The sequence below is a fragment of the Heterocephalus glaber genome, unplaced genomic scaffold (assembly GCF_053883595.1).
Source record: "Heterocephalus glaber isolate CG9 unplaced genomic scaffold, H.glaber_assembly_v1.0 deba00000896, whole genome shotgun sequence".
Lineage (NCBI taxonomy): Eukaryota > Metazoa > Chordata > Mammalia > Rodentia > Bathyergidae > Heterocephalus > Heterocephalus glaber.
The window spans coordinates 1,915,843-1,938,300 of NW_028258170.1; the positions used below are offsets into that span (position 1 = coordinate 1,915,843).

General features: G+C 38.3%; 2 pseudogenes; both read right to left on the reverse strand.

Annotated features, from left to right (window-relative positions):
- On the reverse strand, positions 1–5,346 carry LOC106008592 (olfactory receptor 5W2-like; annotated as a pseudogene).
- Positions 5,347–5,666: 320 nt separating this feature from the next.
- LOC147828871 (ribonucleoside-diphosphate reductase subunit M2 pseudogene) lies at positions 5,667–10,450 on the reverse strand (annotated as a pseudogene).
- Between the last annotated feature and the right edge of the window lie 12,008 nt (positions 10,451–22,458).

Here is a 22,458-nt window from a genome sequence, read left to right on the forward strand (position 1 = left end):
TCACTTTTTATTTCTCAGCTTCTGCAGAGCATCTTTCACATCCTTGTTCCATAGGCTGTACACTAGTGGGTTCAGCATGGGAATAACAAGAGTGTAAAACAGTGAGGTCATTTTGTCCTGATTTAGGGAGTAGGAAAAACTGGGATGGAAGTACATGAAGAGAATAGTTCCCTGGAAAATGGCAACAGCAGTGAGGTGGAGGTGCAGGTGGAGAATGCCTGGAACCTTCCCTCAGCAGAGTGGATCTTCATGACTGATAAGACGATATAGCAATAAGAGACAAGGACCCCTGAGATGGTGCCCAGTTCGATGAATTCAAAAACAGTGAATAAAGCCAGCTCATTGACCTCTATGTCAGAACAAGAAAGAAGAAAAAGTAGAGGTAAATCACAGAAGAAATGATTGATTTCATTGGACCCACAGAAACACAAGCGGAATGCCAATGTGGTGTGTATCAGAGCATCTGCCAGTCCCACCAGGTAAACCCCCACCACAGGCAGGGAGCAGAGCCTGTTGGACTTGTGGGCTGTGTACAGCAGGGGATGCTGATGGCCCTGTACCGGTCAAAGACCATCACCGTCAGCAGCAGACACTTGGAGTCTGCAAAGATACAGAAGGTCAGAAACTGCAGAGTGCAGCCCAAGAAAGGGATTGACCTGCTCTGGGCCACCAAGTCCACCAGCATCTTTGGCCCAATTGCTGTGGAATAGCAGAGGTCAAAGAGAGTGAGGTGGCTGAGGAAGAAGTACATGGGTGTGTGCAGATGGGGATCCACCATTATTACAGTCTTCATGCCAAGGTTTGCCAGGAGACTGAAGAGATCAACCAGGAGAAATACAGCGAAAAGCCTGACTTTGATATCTCCGTTATCAGTAAATCCCAGGAAAATGAATTCATTCAAGGTAGAACATTTTCCCTGGCCGTTCTTCTTTCTCTTGTCTAACTTAAAAATATGAGAGGTTCATTTTAATTCTTTTGTACATTGCAAAATATCTGTAAAGCAGAACATCTTTAGTTTCCATAGAGGTTTTTTATCTTCACAAATATTGGATGCTTTTGAGAACACTAAAATCATCAATCCAAAATAGCAGTTGAGAAATTTTGAACAAAGTCTAAATTTATATCATACCATATGTGCTTGTTTATATCTCCTCTAATTTCTCTGGTCTTTTTACTGTCCTAATTTCAGCTAAAATATACTTGATGATTGAAATCTCAGTAAATCTTCCAAATAATATGAATGAAACACAAATTTTAGAGAAATTACATCATGAGAAATAGAGTTTAGTGCTTGCTATGCTTCTTAAAAATAATAATCAATATAAAACATTACAAATTTATCTTCTTCAAAATTTATTCACATCTTAAAAGACCATTTATTAATTGTAGAAATAATAGCACTACTGACAAATAAAGATAAATATTATTGTTCTACTCTTCCAGATCTTTAGTACTTGATAAGACACAAAATAATTATTGATGTTTTCCTTAAAAATTATTATGATTTTGCCACGGTGCTCACTACTTACTATAGAGGAATTTTCCAGCTAAAAGAGCAGGGTCCTGGTCACTCTAAATAGAAGAACATATTTTAATCCATATATTTTTATTATATCACAAATTATGAATGTATCTATTGTGTATAGCAAATTGTATTTATAAAAAATGAAAACAAGATGAAGTGCAATTATAAGTTTAGAGATATGTCCCTTGCCCTTGATTGTATGAACATTCATGAAAAGGTGATGTATTTTCACATGTGCATGATTCTTAATTGAAATATGAGAAGTGGAATGTATGGGGTGAATACTGGTGAGATTTATGTTTGTTTTTTTGATAAGGTAACTGTTATAAGGTACACATGGACTTAAATTTTCACATATCATTATTTATAAAGTGATACTTATTTGTAATGTTATATTTCAATTATATATTAAGTTAGAACATTCTGAAATTTATACTTACACAATGATAAAATTAATACAATCTTTCTATGAACTCAGATTAAAGAAAAATAAGGGAAATGAGATGTTGTGCATACTAATAAATTCAGTAAGAGCCTTCTTTCTGAGGAGAAATTATAAGCTTTGAAAATTCGATTTCACAATATGTTCTTCTAAGCAACCTAGTATGAAATCATTAACTTTTCTCATATCAGTTAGGTTTGTTCATTTCATTTATTTACATTATTTTTTTAATTTGGAAACCAAGAACTTACCTGAGATGAGAGATACTTTGGTAACTGAACATTAGGCAGATACCATTTTATTCTAACAGGAACCTTTTGGGAATTAACTCTCTGAAGCTACTTTTATTAGGCTTCCACAATGGGTAAACATGTAATTAATTGTGTTTCTGGATCTGTGTTTTCCCCTGTGACTACAAGAACCACTGGAGCACAGGTAGAGCTTGTGTCTTGAATATAGTTCCCAACTCATATATGTCAGAATGAAACTATAAATTGATTTTAAAACATTTAATGCTTGCAATGCATACAAATTTTCTAGTATAAAATGTTATCTGTCTCATGTCCATCTACCTGGAGCAGAATGTAATTAAACAGCCCCCCAAAGAATCCTTACCAAACTGTACCCCTCTTCATTTGTTTTTCAAGTGTTTAAACATCTTTTTCTCCAAATTACTAAACTATTACTACCTTTTGATGATATTTGTATTGAGATATAATACATGAACTACAAAATTCACACTGGACACTTCCTTGGTGTATAGTGGCATCACAAGTCTGGAGAATAACCACAATTGTCTACTTGTAGAACATTTTCATCAGCTGAAGTACAAAGACATAAGAGTAGAAGTCAGCCCACTCTCTCTTTTCCTGTAGTCCTTGGCTAACTCTAAGCTCCTATCTGACTTCAGGTCTTCATCTATTCTAGTATTAAATATTAACAGAGATCCCCTGTATTTGTTTTTTGTGTTAGTTTTTCACTTACCATGCTTTACATATATACCCATCTTTTAGCATTTACTTCTCTTGGATGAATAAATAATATGTTGTTCAATTAATACAATACATCATGTTTATTTGTTCATTGGTAAAAGGGCTTGTAGATTGTTTCTACTTTTTGGCTCCTAGGAGTAATGCTGCTATGGATACTCATTTCTTCATACCCTTCAAACATCACATTGTTTACACAATCTTTTCACATTCCCATCCCTAATTGCTGGTCACCCTTCTGCAGTTCACTAATTTTATGACTGTCCCACATTCTCTACATGCAGTAGAAATGAATAAGAGATTATTTTTAATTATGCTTAATTTATTTCTATCAGAAGTTCTCTAGCACTTCCAAGTCTTTAGGAATAATATTGGTGTTTACTGTTTTTTAATTTTTATTTTGGAAAGGTTATTCCCTCCTGAGTATTCATTGTTACTATTTTAGATCTTTAATACTGGAAGGTAGTGAACTAAGAGTAGAAATTCATTGCACTTTGCAATTTATGCTGTTACCATAATTCACATGTGTCAGGATGATTCATTTAAGAATTACGTGTGAATAATGACTTTTCTGAAACATACAGAGTTCCACATTTGTTTTTAAAAATGATTTTATTTGTCTTTATTTATAATTGTTCTCCAAAAATTTGAAAATTCATGACAATCTGACTTCCATATTCTCCAAGCACCTTCCCAACTGTGAGAAGTTCTGCCTGCTGCTTACCCCCTCAGCCCCCACTGCGACCCCCAGTTTGAGTGAGCGATCTCAGGGGGACCAGAGCCAGCCCCACTCCCACAGTGGCCTTACTGAAGAGTCTGCCACTCTGTCTCTCCCTGTGTGCTGCTCCTCATTCCCTTATCCAGTGTCCACACTGGGTCTCTGCAGAGCAAAAAATAAAAATATTAAAAGAAAGAAAGAAAGAAAGAAAGAAAGAAAGAAAGAAAGAAAGAAAGAAAGAAAGAAAGAAAGAAAGAAAGAAAGAAAGAAAAGGAATCACATACTCAATTATTTATAAGGTTAAAACCTTAAAATAAAAGAAACTGTAAGAAGAAATTCAGAACTCCATGATGGGCTGATAATAACCTGGGTCCATTAAAGATGGCTGTGCTTTTAGATGCATCTTCCTTAGAGACAAAGTTCTTGTTTGTCTTCCCTTTGAAATTTTGTTGGTATTTATGTGCTTCATCCAACATAAAACTTTTTGAAATAGCTCCCCCACGTGCGTTACACCCTTTCACAGATTTGTCTCTGGGAGCCACTAAATTCTGCTTGATAGTCAAATGAAATTCTGGGTAGACAATGTGACACTTTGAGACTAGGAGTGACTGTCTTCATGGTATACCTAGAGGTCTTTAATCCATTCATAAGTTTTAAAGCAATTTATATCAAATAAATATATTATGATGTGGACATATTCACCTTATTATTACACAGTTTTATTTGATTTTTAATAATTTTTGAGATCATATAACTTGGATTTATTTGCTTTACATAACAATAACTTAAAAGATAGAAACAGGAAACAGGTCTTGTATTACAGGAATTCAAATAAAATAAATGAAATCTGGCCAGGGCTCCAACAACCAACAGGGAACACAAGTAGTGAACTTGGGGTTCACGAGTCAAGTCAATCTCCCACCCCTTCCCATGAACACCTTGGCTTTTCCCCGATAGAAAGGCAGATTGGAACTCACTGTGAGCTGTGTCTGTTAGTTTACAGCTCCATCTAAAATTAGTATCTGAATGGAGCAGATATGAACAGCTCATGCACCAATAATTTTCTACTCAGTTGAGAATCTGCTGGGCGACATAGGCAAATGTTAGCACTGCAGCAAGCAGTGTCTCGTTAAGATATGTCCCCTTAAGATATTTGTCTCATTAAGATAATACCGGGTTACTTTTTACAAAGTATGAAGTATGCATAATATATGAAAAGGATACATATAGTAGAAAAAAATTCTAATTGAAAACACATGGATAAATTATAAATATATCAGATAAACTATAAATATCTCAACATTACCTACTCATAAACAAAATCAGAATAAGCAACACTTTTAGGAGGTCCTATTTCAGGAGAAATCACACCCTGTCTCCTCTGGGCACACTAGGTGTAGATTTGCCTAGAACTGACTTCAAAAGTAAAGAGTATTTCAATTCATTAAAAAGCTTCCAAAGTACCTGTTCAGTCAGCACAAATAACCTTCTTTTAGTCACTTAGTAAATTTTGCCTTAGCTACAATTCGTAAGAAACGCAACACTTTTGCACTTCTATCAGGCTTTTCCCTCAACAGTACAGTTTCTGATTTGTATGTAAAGTGCCCATCTGATTTACAACCAGTTCAGTAAACTTTAGCCTGCATGCAAGCAGCGAGGCCCCCAGCCTCATCTGCCCGGGAACATGTTTGATACTGCTGTGAGCTGCAGGGGTCCCCTGGCTATAGCACTATGGAGGCATCACAGCCGCCAGCTGCTAGCAAAACGGACCCCATCTTCCAAAGAATCCAGGGGGCTGGGCTTTAGTGTCCTTCTCTAGGTGATGCTGTGAGCACTGTTAGTAAACAGGACTGACTGAGGTAGCTACACAGTGTTACAGGTGCCATGAATGAACATTGTGGGCAATACTTGGTGTAGCTGGTTGATTTACTTTAGCTGATTTTTTAATGACAAAGGGAAAAATATTCAGTAAAATAAGAACACATCTCCAGTTCATTTAAAACCCAGTATCCAAAGTAAAAGAATTCTCCATAGGACTGGACATAAGTCCCATCCTCTGATACTTGCCTACTCTCTTCTCAAAGAAGTTCGTCTTTCCTTCCAGAGAAATATTCTCCATGAAGAAGAATGGATTTTCCACTCAGAAAACCTTGCTGAAGACCAGTTGCAGCATAAACCTGTCAGTCACGAATTCAATGTACTGCTTCACTAAAGTGCAGTTCATCCAGATGAGCAAGGCCTCAGCATGAACTCCTGGTGGATCCTGAGGGCACTGACAATGATCTCCTTCACTCTGCTCCAAGGGTTTGTGAACCAGGTGCTTGAACATCAGGCAGGTGAAGGCAAAGTCACAGTGCAAACCTCATCTCTACTAATAAGTTCACTGGAAAAGGTGAGGGCGGGCATGAGGTCAGGTTTCTTGAATGAGAAGATCGACAAATGATCCAGCACAATGCCCAGTCCACCTCCTTCTCCACGCAGGGCATGGTCTGGATGGCCTTGAAGAGAAACTCCCTTTCTTTGGAGTCTTTAATGTAAGGAGACTGTACATTTCAGAATGGAGGTTTTCCATGGCAATTTGGAAGCCATAGAAACAGCGGGCTTCTGTAATTTGAACTTCTGGCTAAATCGCTCCACCAGATTCTCGCTGACTATGCCATGGCTGGCAGCAGAGCAAGCCAGGACATTGAAATAAAATCTCTCATCAGGCCTTAGTGCTTCCCAGGGAAGAATATCTTTGGAAAGATCCACCTCCTCAGCCCTCCAAAAGGGGGCCTTGGCTTTCTTATCTATCTGCCAAATACCCTGGTGCTGGATAGGGCAGATCATGAAATGCTGGGGGTTCTCTCTGCCGGTCCCTAATGGTGGTGAGCGGGGCACAGACAGAAAGCACGATGTTTAGCAGCAGCAGGAGAGGACCGAGATGACTGGAGCCAGATTTTATCTTTAATAAATTTATTAGTATACGCTTGCCATACATAACATAATGGAGGGAACTAGTACATATGTGTCACATCATGATTCCTTTTCCTTCCCCTTCCCCTCCTCTCCCTCCCATGCTCAGGCCCACTTCCCATTTCCACAAAGTCTACCTCCCGTGTCATAGCATTATCTTTCACTTTGGTCTTAAAGTTACTGAACTTTTGAATGTCTAAAAGAATGTAAGGAAAACTCTGTGCTACTTAACCTTCTGCATCCCATTCACCTTATTCTTCAACTGTTCACTGAATCTGTCATCCTACAACAACTTCCAGCTCTTCCCAAGCTCAAAATGGAAAGGAAAAGAAAAACTTTGAGTTGATTCAGGACATCGAGACTCCTTGGCAGCACAACTAAAGACATCCTCAGAAAGGGACTTCCAGGACTGCTTCAGGATTGTGGAGAAATGATGAGCATGTTCAAATCTGAGGAAGAATTCTGAGTGGGATTAAAAGCAATTTATATTTTACTACAATACAGACTTAAAAATTAAAACACACACCTTCTTTCTAGATAAAACCTTGAAATTTCAATGAATTCATATGTTTACAAAATATTTCAATCTGCATTCTTCCTGGAAAGTCACACCTTCCTGCTCATAGCTGAGCATGTGGGTGGTTTCAGACTCATCATTAGAGTACATGTGCACAAAGGTAGGGAAATAGAAACACAGATCAGAATGCAAACAACATTATGTCAATCTTTTATTATCACTTCCAAATTCTGAAAAATGAAGATATGTTTTATCAAAATCTAGATGAACAAATACTTTATCCCATTGAATGTGTGCACTGACGTTCTTATATTGGTATAAGTAATAGCCAAAAGGTGAGAGAGTGACAGAGACAGAGAGAGAGAGAGAGAGTTTGAGTTAAAACAAATAAAATAGGAAACAGCTCAGCAAGTCACTAGGTGTGTGGGGAGACACTGTGAAATCGCAGCTTTCTTGTCATTTCAATTCTAGTGGGTCAGAGAAGAATACTATATTGGCATTATGCATATTTATAGTTTAAGTCCTTGGTGATGTTTTTCCCTGTAATATGTAGACTTTATTGAATACTAATTATATTTACAAATAGCTCACTACATTATTTTCCAAATTGTGAAATCCCTATTTTATATTCTATTTATTTTTTGGAACTGTTTATAAAATTGCTTTTAGATTTTGAATAATAGGCAAACATGTATTTATTTTATATTTCATGCAAAGTTTAAATTATGTGGCACTGCTAGTGAGGATACAGACATGTAGGCCTTCCTCTGCTTGTCTGAAATAACAAGATGGTTTTTCTCCAGCTTCCTGCCCTGAACATGAAGTGGGACCAGCTCTGCAGTCTCCTGAGCCTAACCAGGCTCTACTTTTGCTAAGGGGAGTTCCTTCTGAGTCATGGACAGCTGTTGTAAAAACCTTAAATTCTTTTTATGTGTAGATCATGTTCCTCACTGATTCATCTTTCCAGAGTGCCTTGTTGTGATCTCGTCTCAATTTCCCCAGATCATCCATGCTCATCATTATTAAGTTCTGTTCACCTACTTTTAAAAGTTTGTTGTAAATGCACAGTTGCCGCCCAGCAGCTTTGCTCTGTCCATCTGGTTGAAAGCTTTGTCCACCTGGGCATCTGATCTGTTTACTGATATCATTCTCTCTCACCACTGCATATTTTGCATAAATATTCTCGTGCCTTTTATATCCTGTTCATTTCATGTGGTTGGCTTTTTAAAACAATATTTGATGATTAGGAAAGCTCATCATCATCATCATCTGTTAGATGACATTTTCCACCCTGTCCCAGGGACCTCCTAGTGGTGGTGGTCAAAGTCCTCCCTCCTGGTCTCCCCACCAGCTCCACCCTTTCTGTGTCCAATGTGGTAGCTCCTGAAGCTCTGAGGCATGTGAGCACTGGCTCCATGCAGTGCTGTGCTGCTGCACACGCAGAACTCACACAGGTGTGACATGAGGTATGACAATGTGAGCAAGACAGTATAGGAGTTGATATGCTCAAAAGTGCCTGAGCAATGAAGGCAAGGTTAATAAATATATTTTTGAAATTCTACATATCTTTCTAATCAAAAGGCCCATGCTTCATGCAATCTTCTCCTTGAAAAAATCTCATAAAATATTTTAGCCCTTTCCTAAACCCTGTACCTTAATTATGTCCTTTCATAGTAATACTGTGATTTTTAATGGATGGAATAATTTATTAATTTGAAATTTATAGATTTATATTACCTTTGATTTGATAGAAATTCTAGTGATTTTGTTAGATGTTATCCTGAGGATTTTTCTTGACTCTTTCCTATGTTGTCATTTATGAGCTTCCTTCCTATTTTATTTATAACCTGAAGACCAGAAGAAGCCATTCTTTATCCATATACAAGGCAATGCCTCACAAGTATGTAACAAATTAATTTCTTCTGAAAGGTCATTATTTGTTTTGAAAAGTTAGTATTGATAATGTTCACTTTATAATTAGTGTGTTCCTGGAAGAAAAATTGTATACATTACCACCCGGAAGGTACACTCACACATACACACACACACACACACACACACACAAGCACACAAACACACAATTTTCCAGGGGAGAATTAAAACGTAAAATTTACATATTGTACAGTAAGATGAAAAAAAATCACATGCATGGTCTAGAAAATTTGTTACCCAGTATATTAATTAGTTATTATCCAGAACCCTGGGGTTTATTTGATTCCTAGATTGTTTTATTACAGTAAATTTATAATCAGGATTAATGAGTTGACTATATAATTTCAATGATGATCTCTATAGAAAGCATGGAAATACCTTTGATGGAGTTGACCAAATCCCCGTGGACACAGGCAAGTTCAGCATCACTGTGTGAGGTGACTCCTCACCTTCCGGGCACCATCCTTCATAGCTTTGTTCCTCAGACTGTAGATCAGGGGTTCAGCATGGGGATACCCCTGTGTAGACACAGAGCCCACTTTGACTGTGAGCCATGTAGTCTTGGAGCTGGGCACACAGTAAGAGGAAGAAGATAGTGCCCTGGAACATGCTGGTGGCCCTCAGTTGGGAGACCCAGGTGGAGAAAGCTTTTTTTTTACAGTAATGACAATGAAAGTATAAGTAGTGAGGATGTTGATCAGGCTGCTCACCTCACTGAATATGGCAGTGGCCAAACAAAGCATGTGGCTGACAGAGGGGTCTGAGCAGGAGACAGAGACAATGACCGAGTGCTCACAGACAAAATGATTGATAACGTTGGACCCACAGAAGGACAATGCCAAGAGAAAGCAGGCGAGTGCCAAGGAAGAGACTATTTCTCACATGTAGGGCAAAGCGACCAGCAAGGCACACAGCTTCGGGGAGGTGACAACTGTGCAGTGAAGAGGGTTACAACTACCACAAATCTTTCGTAGGCCATCACTGCCAACATGAATGTTTCTGCCACTGCACATGTACAAGCTGAGAAGAACTGCAGGATGCAAGACATGGTTCTGTCTTCCACATCCAAGTTCTCCAGCAGTTTGGGTGTGACAGTAGTGGGGTAACAGAAATCAATGAAGGACAGGTGACTGAGAAAAAGATACATGGGGCTGTGGAGTCTGGGATTGAACCTGATGGTCAGGATCATGCCCAGGTTCCCCAGCACAGTGATGGTGGGTGTAGTTGGCCAGGAGCACCAGGAACAGGGCCACCTGGAGGTGTGGATACTCAGAGAAGTCCAGGAAGATGAAGGTGACTTTGAATGATCATTTCCTTCAGCTAACAACATGATTGCTCGAAGATCTGAAATAATGATAACAAGCATAATCATGGTAATGATTCAGTGTACTTATATACTAATTACTTTATATAAAAATTGTGCACAAGCATTAGAATATGTCCATTTAAATATCCAAATAGTAGCAGGAATTATAAATCAAGGAGTTTCATACACTTAGGTAAAGAAATATGTTACACGTAAGTCAAGGAATCTGGGTGAGGCTGGCAGCTTCTTAGTGAAGAGGTAAGTTTTAAGGATTTTGAGTGGAGGAAGTTCAATGGAGCAGTTTTTCTTAGGAGAGAAAGAAAGCCTTTGCAGTGTTACAGAAGGTAAATTTTTCATAGTTCTATTCTTTTTTTTTTTTTGGTACCGGCAATTAAACTGGGACCTTGCTCTTGCAGGGCAGGCGGGGAAACCACTGAGCTAAATCCCCGGCCCCTCCATTCTTTTTTAAAAATAGTAATAACAGAATAATTACTAGGAATGTAGCACTAAAAAACTACGGAGTAAAGCTCAGGAGAGCAAAAGTGTAGATGGGGAGGATACTGCTACAGTTAGGATTTTCAGCCAGGAGATCAGAGGAAAGAAAGTTTTCATGAATTCACACAGCAAGTTATGAGGTCTGAAAACATACTAACTTATTAAAGAAAATATATCTTTCTACCCTTAAGCTTGTGTTATTCCCTCCTCATGTTGTAATATCACCTTAGTATTTTTGGAATCTGCAGCAACCAGATAAAATGAAGAGGTTGTGTTTTTGACATGTTCAATCCTTTTTTGCCCCCTTACTTACAGATTTTCCTCAATTACTGTCACTGACACTCTTAAACTCATAGAGTAACTATATCATTAGGCTTTAGCTTTCTATTTCTATCTTATAATTTTACTAGCCATATTAGCAAATACAGAATATCTAAATTTGAAATTAGCAGAAGATATGTTTTTCCCAAGCCTTCTGTATTTTTTAGAGGTGGGAAAATCTAGTAAAAGGCGCTATTGGTTAGATAATCACCCTCAAATGTCTAGTGTGACGGTGCCAGCCGTCACTAGTCGAACAGTACCTGAGAGGAGGGGAGAGGATGAAAGAAAAACACAACCTCTGAGGAAAAGAAAAAGGAGAGAGAGGCAGAGGAGAGACCCCGCTTCCCAGTTTATTGTCCTTTATATACCTTTTCCACAACCCCCAACTCCTCCTCTGTACATAATTCGGCGACTAATTATTTTCCAGGGAAAAGGTCAAATGTATCCTTACAACTCCGGGAATAACGTTCCCTTGCACTGCAGACATTCAAACTCTTTCTATTTAACCACTCTCATTGCAAGTAACCATCCTTGTTTTTGTGTCAGCTGCATATCCAGGATTCATTATGTTCTCAAGAGACTCAGAGGTCTCTCAAGGTTATTTCAACCTTTCGCTCTCCACAGTCTAGTGGAGGAAAATTGCTGTTCTAGGCACAGAAGAGTTGTGACTAAAGGGACATATATGTTATTTTAAGTGACTCAGTTTTCATCATATTATATATATTATTTTTAGAAAGTAAATCATGTTCTGTATGCAAGTTCTCCTTAAACATTGGAGAATGATTTTTAAAACTGAGCTAATGAAGCTAATAAAAAGTACATCTCTGAACTGTTTAGATTAATAAAAGAACTATTAATGTCAGTTCTTTAATAAAGGTCCCAGTTTTTAGTTTTGTCCAACCAGCTCAACAGAAAAAGTAACTGATATATCTTATAACTACTGCTCTGTAGGACACTCAAATATTTGTTTCTTTCATGAGAAAGGGAAACCAGGAGTGGACTGAAAAACTGCTCATGAATGCCCAGCATAATGACAGAAAGAGGGTCTTTGGAAAGGTGATTGTAACTTCAATTTCAGGCAGTGGAAGTTAGTCTGAAATTAGTCTGACTTTCTGAGCTCAAATTCTGTATCAAAGACTTAAAAGTAACAGTGATGCATATTGAGGCGATCCTCTTAAGTGAAATAAATAGGACACACATGTGTAAATACCAAATAGCTTCTCTAGTGTGAGAAACTGAAAGTGTAAATAAGGATAAACAGGGATGAAATGGCCTAATGACATATCTCTCGGATTGTGTTTCCATCGCGTGTCATATGACTGTGTCAAAATTTAAATTAGGCAGAAGTTTAGCTTATGTGGAGTCTTCTAACTAACTGTAGGTTTTTTTTCCAGATCATTATTTGTTCAATGTTGGTTTTGGGGACCTTTCTACAACAAATCACATCCTCTTGTGTCTTGTTGGTGCTTGAGATGCTTTTTCAAGTTATATGGAAAAATGTTTAAGTGCTTTTCAGTTTTGTTTTGGTTGAGTTCTACTATATTTGAATATTATTGTAGTTTTTTTTCCCCTTGCATTGCTCTTCTTTGAATGGTTTTAATTTTTTGTATGTGTGTGTGATTAATAATAAAGTTATTATTAAAAAGTAACAATGAGATTACACATGCATCAAAGTTGCATGAGGAAATGTTATTTATGTATTCAGCTAAAGTCTGACAATTTTGGTGTCCAGGAAATGTGGAAACCCAACCTTCATCAATAACTTTTAGTCTCATGAGTATGTGGCATTATTTTTCTCTTTTTTTGGTGAGGAGTTGAGACAGCATCTCCCTATGTAGTTCAGGCTGGTGTTGAACTCACTATGTAGCCCAGGCTGCCTTTGAACTCATACTGATCCTCCTGTCTCAGCCTCCCGAGTGCTGAGATTACAGGCCTGTGCCACCAGGTGTGGATTGGCATTTGTTTTCAACCTTTAAAACACATCAAAGAAACAGATCATGGGCCACAGTGTGCAGCAGTGGATACATGCATACAGGGTAGGACATCAAAGGCGAGTTCAGCTCTCCCTGGTATCCTTCTGCTTCCCCCCACACACACACCAGTCCTACTTCATGCACAGGAATTGTTCAGTACATTTCCTCTGCTTCACCCTCAGCTTCTCACCATTACCTGACACTGTGGGTCCTCTCCTCATCTCCACTGGTGTCTGTGGAAGATTCACCAAAAACAGCCATCCCTGTGGTAGGCTGTGGCGCTAAGGCAAGACCAGCCTGCTTCCCTGTGGCTGTTCTGTTCCACCTGAGTCCTCCTTCTGCTTCTCCTCCTGTTCCTCCTCCTCCTCCAGTTGCTCCTCCTGCTCCTCGTGCTGCTGCTCCTCCTGCTCCTGCTCCTCCTCCTCTTCCTCCTCCTCTTCCTGCTCCTCCCTCTCCTGCTCCTCTCCATCCTGTTCCTTTCTCCTCCTGCTCCTCTTGCTCCTCCTCCTCTTCCTCCTCCTTCTACTCCTCCTCCTGCTGCCCCTCCTGCTCCTCTCACTCCTCCTCCTGCTTGTTCTCCTGCTCCTCTTCATCCTCCTCCTGCTTCTCCTCCTCCTGCACCTCTCTCTCCTGCTCCTTCTCCTGCTTCTCTTCCTCCTCCTCCTCCTCCCCCTCCTGCTCCTCCTCTTCCTCCTCCTCCTGCTCCTCCTCCTCCTGCTCCTCATCTCCTGCTCTTTTTCCTCCTGCTCCTCTTCCTCTTTCCCCTCTTCATCCTCCTCCTTCTGCTCCTCCCCCTCCTCCTCCTCCTGCTCCTCTTCCTTCTCCTCCTGCTCCTCCCCTCCTGCTCCCCCTGCTCCTCCTTCTCCTCCTGCTCCTCCTCTTCCTCCTTATCCTGCTCCTCCTCCTGTTCCTCCTCCTTCTTCTCCTCTCCTTCCTCCTCCTCCTCCTCCTTCTCCTCCTGCTTCTCTTCCTCCTCCTCTTCCCCCAGCTCCTCCTTCTCCTCCTCCTGCTCCTCTTTGTGTTCCTCCTGCTCCTCCTTCTGCTCTTTCTCCCTCTCCTCCTGTTCCTCCTCCCTTGTGCTCCTAGGCCAATACAAACCTGCTCCTCAATCACTCTCTATTAATTATGAAATTTACATTAATTTATTTGATTTTACTTGAAACTTTACCTTGTCTATTCATACTATTCAATCTTTTAACTCTTGTCAATATTCTGTTGAGCCCTGTTTTCCTTTGATTTTCTTTTGTGTTTACCTGAATGTACTTTGTTCTGAGTCTACTACAACATTTTCACTAGATAAGAGGTTAGACAAAACCACAATGGGGAGGAAATGTCCCATTTTTACTATATTCTTGGTATAGCTGCAGGTATGATTATCCAGGTACTAAAATGCCACAATGTGTCGTGTTCACTATTGCTGAGGTATCCTCTTCTCTTCTTTTGTACAAGACAGGAGGTATTGGGGACATTTCCAGATTTTATAATATTCTTTTAAAATTTTTGAGTTTGACTGTATAATATTAGGCACATGGTGGATATTTAGGAAGTAAAAGATAGGACTGATAACCAAGTGAAGAACAAGAGACCAGAGCTACAAAATCTGAGCCCTTGGAAAGACAGATAAAGACAGATTCAATAGTTATGGCACTTGGACTAAGGGAGACTTTCTTACCTCCAAGATTCCATTTCCATTTCCCTTAAATGAGTAGAAAAAAAAAGATATGTCAACCTGAAACCAACTCACCTGAATATTGTACAGTATGGTGCCAGGGAATTCTCACTCAGAATTAAAGTACTACTTCAAGTGAAAGTAGAAAAATTATGAGGAGAGTTCACAACAAATTTTATTTGATCTTCAAGAAATGTATTTTTCTGTTACTACCCAAAAAACTTAAGGAAAAGAAGAGAGAGAGAATGAGAATTTGGACAAATTTGGGGCTTATGTTTGCTTCCCTGACCTTGAGGTTTTGAACTCTAGAGAGTCTTCACTGAACAACATACTTCACACCCAGAAATTATATGAAACATCTTCCTGAGCAGTATTTTTCCAAGAACTAAAAGTTTTTTGAAATCATTTGAGAAAATGCTTCATTAAGCAAACTCCATTAACTCTAAAATATGAAGTTTGACATAGAAAACACTGTAACTGAAGGAAAATAGGAAAAGCTAAGTGAAAATCCACCAAAAACTACCTGCCTGAAATACGTGCAACACTTTACTGTCTTTTCCTACACAGCAAGTGTGTGTCCTGAGATGTACAAACATTAGACTATGTTTTGGGATTTTTTCATTTAGTGTAAAAGAACCATCAGGACCCTTGGAAATATTGATTCACTTTGTTGAAATTGATTTGTGTGTTCTTCCAAATCTGAGCCCTCTAATCTTCCAAACATATTAATATTATTAAGTCATAAAATATAATTTGGGACCATGTCATTAAATATAATACTACTTAAAATATTGAGTAATTGGAAAATATAGTGGGAATCTGTGATAAAGAGAGGTTGTTCACCACAACACAGAATTTGTACCAGAGAGGTGCCCTTGCTCCAGGCTTCCAGGATTCACATTTCTGGTTTCTCACAGGAATGAGTATGAGCTCCACGTGGCATCTTCCCCAACATTGGCAGCTCTACAACTGGCACCAGTCAGGCTGCCAAGTCTGGCCTCAATCAAAGTTAACAACCTTCTCTGCCACTTGACATATTCACTTTTTATGCACCATTACAAATATTTCCCATGCTTCGATACATATTTTCATAACACAGATTTTGTGAGGCAATCCTGTGAAGGATTAGTCAATTTCAGTGTTCTTCAAGTACAGTACTCTGTCACCAAGGTTCCATTAAGAAGCCAACCAGTGCTGCAGTCCCTTCACAGCTAAACTGGAGAATGGTCCCCTGCCAAGCTCAAGAGTTTGACAGAATCTGTGCCAAAACATGGATGGATATCAAAGACATTTTATGGATGAAAACAGGTATAGACAGACAAAGACTTCATGATTGCACTTACTATTTAGAATTTAAAAAAACAAAAATTAAACTCATGGAAATACAGAGTAGAGTGGTAATTATAGGAGGGGTTGAAGGAGGAGAAAGGTGACATTGGTCAATGAGAACAGATGTTCACTTGTAAGATGAATAAATATTGGTGACCCTATGTGCATTATGGTAACTATAATTAATGAGAAGATATTGGATTCTTCATATTTATTTAGAGTTCTCAGTGATCTCACTGCACAAATACCTGGTATCTCTATAAGACAGTGGATATGTTAACTCACTAACAGTGGTAATGATTTCACACTGGACACCTGCATAAAATCATCAGGTTGTATACCTGAAACTCATGAGTCGATCATACCTCCATAAAGTTGGAAAACAGAATAGAAACCCACACCTGATGACAGTTTCATGTAGCTGACATTTGTAAGTTCCTCTGGTGTCACAGGTGACACAGGAGGTTGAAGATCCAGACTAGAAAAACAAATTTGCCTTTGCAGAGAAATACCATGGTATTTAGGAGTTAACTTCTGACTAGAGAATGTGGGCCATCCACAAAAATTTGAGCATCTCACCATTGTAATGTTTATCAGAGTTCTAAGCTGCATTAGGTATCAGGAGAGAGAAAAACAGAAAGACTTTACAAGGTTAGAGCTCAGTCCTCATTACCCTTTCACTTCAGAGGAAGGCACAGGCCAGTTGTGAATCGGTCTAAACCTCCAGAGGGCGGCTCCCAAATGCTGTGGGGAGGCTGAATCTTAGGGAAACCTGTTCCTTAGCACATGAATGTCAATAGCTTTGATCTAATCCATGGAGGACCTCTCCCTTCTTTATCCCCACTGCCCTTTCATCCCTTCTGGAAAGCATTATTGTTATGAAGTCCCTCTTTTGAAAACCCAAAGATATTTTCTCACCTTGCCAGACACTGGATGACACCTAGAGAGTCTGTCTTTACCTAAATTTAGAGCTCTGGGAAAACCAGTGTTTTGTGAATAAACTATATTCCTGCCTTGAATCTAAATAGGATAATTACAAGAGAGGACAATTATGTCTCATCAGTTCAATTCTCAAAGACAGAGTGACATAGATATCCTGAGCAGGTTGTCAAAAGCTCAAAGCAGGTGAAATTTAAAAGTCATTGCCAAATGTATATAACACAGAATGATGAGTATATAAGATACTACACGGATCAGAGACCCCTGGTCTCGTCGAGGCCATGCCCCGCTGGAGACCACGTGGCGATGACGTGATGCACTATGCAGCATCTGAATCCGCACAGCAGAGGCACCAGGAGGAACATAAAGGTCATGGTTATGAGCCCCAGAAAATAGAGCAGAAGTGAACAACAGAGAGGGCCTTTCTGATGCTCCTCAATGAAAATCAAAGCCCACTGGGAAAGTGAAGAAAAACTCTTCAATAAAAGCACACTGGACCGCAGTGATTAGTAAATTGGTAGGATCAGCTCCTCCCATAGAAACCCAGACTCGAATAGGGGGGAGGGCAGCTGGAACCTGCAGTAAAACCTTGCAGAGATTAATCCTCCAGGAGGTCAGGGTCCTCAACTTGGACCTTGCAGTGAGAAATCAGCCTGAATCTCAGTAGACTACAGCTGGCTTGCTGAGACTAATTGACTGGACCAACACAATGGTGCCCACATTGCCTACAAGGACAGCAGAGACATATCTTGAGGGAGACCTTTTTTTGTTTGTTTATATATATATATATATATATATATATATAAATATATATATATATATATATATCTTTTCTTTTTCTCTCTATACCTTCTGGCTCTACATTTCTCTCTCTGTCCTCTCAACTGTCACTTCTTTAGGAAGTTGAATACAATTTCTAGCTTCCCCATTGTTGTCAGTTTGTTCTGTTCTTTTGGTCTGTCTTCTCCTCCTGTCTTCAACAGATCCCCACAATCTGTGCTATCTTCCTATGTCCTCTAGTTTCACCTCTAACCTTTCCCTCTCCCTCTATCTCTTTACCACTCTCTCCCAAACCCCTGCTAAATCCTTATCCCAAAAGGTAAATTTGCTACATTGAAGGGTCTACTTACTATGAACATATTTTGGGCTGCCCCTAGATTTTGATCTAGCTTGCATGGTTAAAGGTGACAGATTAACTGCTACCACAAATTGTCATTTTCTAAGCTGTGTTTGATGCTAATTGTGTCAACTGGGCTAAGGTGTTGTGATTTATCTAATCAGTTGTCCTCCTTTGTATACTGAAAACAAGATTGCCTGAGAGTCATTAGAGACTCAAAGCCTAAAAAGTCCAGCTATACCTGGAAGATGTCTCTGAGAAGCAATCACTCTATAGGGTCAATAAACACCAGTAATAAAGATACTCAAAATAAGAAATATTGGAGTATCAGCCCAGGAATTAAAGCAAAAAACAGCACTAACAGCAGAATTAAAAATGAGAAGACACTTTGGTAGGACACAAACACAGATTTGCAGCTCAACGAAGGCAAATTCTGGGGGAAATGAGGTGGACAAATATCATAATCAACCACCTGGACACCCTGAACATAGGAAGCAACATAAGAAAGAAGCATAGGAAGTAAGAAAAGAGATTAATGAGGCTCTAGAAAAATTCAAAACAGAAATAATTTCCCAGATCACTACAGAGATTGTGAGAAGAGTGAAAGACATGATTAGAGGCTCTATATCAGAAACAGATTAAAAAAAAAAAGATGAGCTCAGAACCATGCTGGAAGATATGAATGCCCACTATAAGAAATAAATGATCACCCAACATAGGAAAGAAGTGGAATCCATGAAACAGATTCAAACAGACATCCAGGAGATTAAAAACTCCATTGAAAGTATTCACAGCAGATTCAGTGAAGGTGAAGATAGAAGATCAGATATAGAAGAAAGGATTGCAGTTAGTGACCATGAAAACAGAGATTTCTTAAAAATAGTAAGGGACCATGAGAAATCAATCCAGCAGCTGCTAGATGACACAAAGAAGAATAACATAAGACTGATAGGAGTCCATGAAGAAACATAAATACAAATAGCATAAAAAAACCTGTTCACAGAAGTAATAGTAGAATACTTCCCAGACAGAGGTACAAAATTGGACATACAAATAAGTGAGGGATATAGAACTCCAACTAACCATAATCAAAAAAAATCTACACCTAGACATATAATAGTTAAGATCCAAGAAACCCAATAGAAGAACAAAATCCTACAAGCAGTTAGAGAAAGGAAACAAATCACATACAAAGGAAAGCCCATCAGAATCACAGCAGGGTTCTCAACACAAACTCTCAAGTTAAGGAGAGCATGGAGTGAAGTATTTTAAGCCCTAAAAGAAAATAACTTCCAACCTTGACTGTTGTATCCTGCAAAATTATCTTTCAATATCAATAGGGAAATTAGATACTTCCATGAAATAACACATGAGAAACTTCATGAAAACCAAACCAGCACTTCAAACAATTCTAAACAATATCCTAGAAAAAGACAATGAAGATCACAACTCCAACAGAGTGAAGCCACAAGGAAAGGCAAGAAACTAAAAGGAAAAGGGGGAAAATGAAAAATAAAAGAGCCAACAACAGTAACACATCAGGACAAGAATGAGTCAATATCTATCAATTATACCATCAATGTTAATGGCCTCAATTCACCAATCAAAAGAAATAGACTAGCAGAATGGATTAAGAAGCAAAATCTAACAACATGCTATATACAAGAAACACACCTAATTAAAAAAGACATTCATAGACTGAAAGTAAAAGAATGGAAAACAGTTCTCCATGTGACAGGAACCCAGAAAAAAGCAGGGGTAGCAATCTTATTTGCAGACAAAATAGAATTCAAACCAAAACTAATCAAGAGAGACAAAGATATGCACTACATCCTTATGAAGGGAACAAACCAAGACGCAGACATGACAATCATAAATATATATGCACCAAATATGAATGCACCCAACTATACAAAACAAATATTAATGGGCATAAAAAACCAAATAAGCAATAATACAATTGTAGTGGGGGACCTCAATACCCCACTGTCACAAATAGACAAAATATGTAAACAAAATTCAACAATGAAATTCTAGAACTGAACCAAGCTTTTGAACAAATGTACTATAATAGATGTCTACAGAGTGTTCCACCTCCCACAAAAAATAAGAATATACATTCTTTTTGGCTGCACAGGGGCCATTCTCCAAAGTAGACCACATGCTAGCTCATAGGGCATGTTTAAGTAAATGCAAAAGAACTGAAGTTACCCCCTGTATATTATCATACCACAGTGCAGTAAAATTGGAGATCAATAACGTAAGAAAGCGCAAACCCCAACAAACACATGGAAATTGAATAACACTCTTCTGACCACCCAATGGGTCACACAGGAAATTAAAGAAGAAATTAGACAGTTTCTACAAGTAAATGATAATGCCAGTACAACATACACAAATCTATGGGACATAAAGCAGTTCTATGAGGGAAATTCATAGCAGTGAATGCCCATATTAGGAAAACAGAGAGACCTCAAATAAACAAATGAAAGCTGAAACTCACACTGCTAAAAGAAGAAAAGCATGACAAACTCAAAGCTCATACAAGAGAGAAAATTATACAGATCAGAACAGAAATCAATTCAATGGAGACTAAGAGAACAATACAAAAAAAATGAGAATGAATGAGAGTTGGTTTTTCAAAAGAATAAATAAAACTGATAAACCCTTAGTCAACCTTATCAAAAAAGGAAAGAAAAGGCTCAAATCCATGCAATTAAGAACAAAAAAGGTGAAGTCACAACAGATCCAGCAAAACAGATCCAGCAAAACTCCAGAAGATCATCAATACCTACTTCAAGAACCTGTATTCTAATAAATGGAAAACACAGAAGAAATGGGCGTATTCCTAGATACATATGAATTTGCATAGTTAAATGAAGAAGATATAAATATTCTAAACACTCCAATTACAATCAATGAAATTGAAAATGTAATTGCAAATTTACCAATAAAGAGAAGCCCAGGTCCTGATGTCTTCACTGCTGAATTCTACAAAACATTTAGAGAATAACTATCACCATTACTCTTTATGATATTCAGTGAAATTGAAAGGAAAGCAATACTTCCAAGTTCATTCCTGAAAGCAAGTGATACTTTGATTCTGAAACCAGGGAAAGACCCAACCAAAACTGAGAACTACAGTGCAATCTCTCTAATGAATATACATGCAAAAATCTTCAAGAAGATATTGGCAAACAAAATACAGAGGGTCAATAAGATGATCATACAACCTGACCAAGTTGAATTTATCCCAGGGATACAAGGATGGTTCAACATAGGTAAATCAATAAATGTAATGCAGTATATTAACAGATCCAAGGACAAAAACCATATGACCATCTCAATTGATGCAGAAAAAACATTTGACAAAATTCAACACTTATTCATGGTAAAAACCTTACAGAAAATTGGAGTAGAAGATGTTTATCTCAAACTGATTAAGGCTATATATGAAAAATCAACAGCCAACATCATACTAAATGGTCAAAAACTGAAAACTTTCATGCTAACAGCAGACAAGGATGTCCACTGTAACTACTCCTATTCAATATAGTTCTGGAAACATTAGCCACAGCAATTAGACAAAAGAAAGAAATAAAAAGAGGAAAGATAGGCAAGGAAGAAGTTAAACTGTCATTATTTGCTGATGATATGATACTTTACATAGAAGACCCAAAAAACTCTGCCAAAAGACATCTAGACTTAATTGACAGATTCAGTAGAGTAGCTGGATACAAGGTCAACATGCAAAAAAAGAAAAAAAAAGCCTTCCTGTACACAAATAACAGGCTCACTGAGAAAAATTAGAGAAACAATTCCTTTCACATTGCATCCAAAGAAATGAAATATCTAGGAATCAATCTAAGAATAGAAGCAAAAGACCTCTATCTTGAAAACTACATCCCTCTGAAAAAAGAGATCAAAGAGGGTATAAGAAAATGGAAAGACATCCCTTGTTCATGGGTAGGAAGAACCAACATAGTGCAATTGTCCATACTTCCAAAACTGGTATATAGATTTAATGCAATGCTGACTGAAATTCCAACAATATATTTCACAGAACTAGAGAAAAAAATACAAAAATTCATTTGGAACCAGAAGTGTCCCAGAATAGCAAAAGCAATCCTAGGCAATAGAGACATGGCAGGGGGTATCACAATCCCCGACTTGAAACTATACTACAAAGCTACTGTGATAAAAATCAGCATGGTACTGACTGACAAAAGAA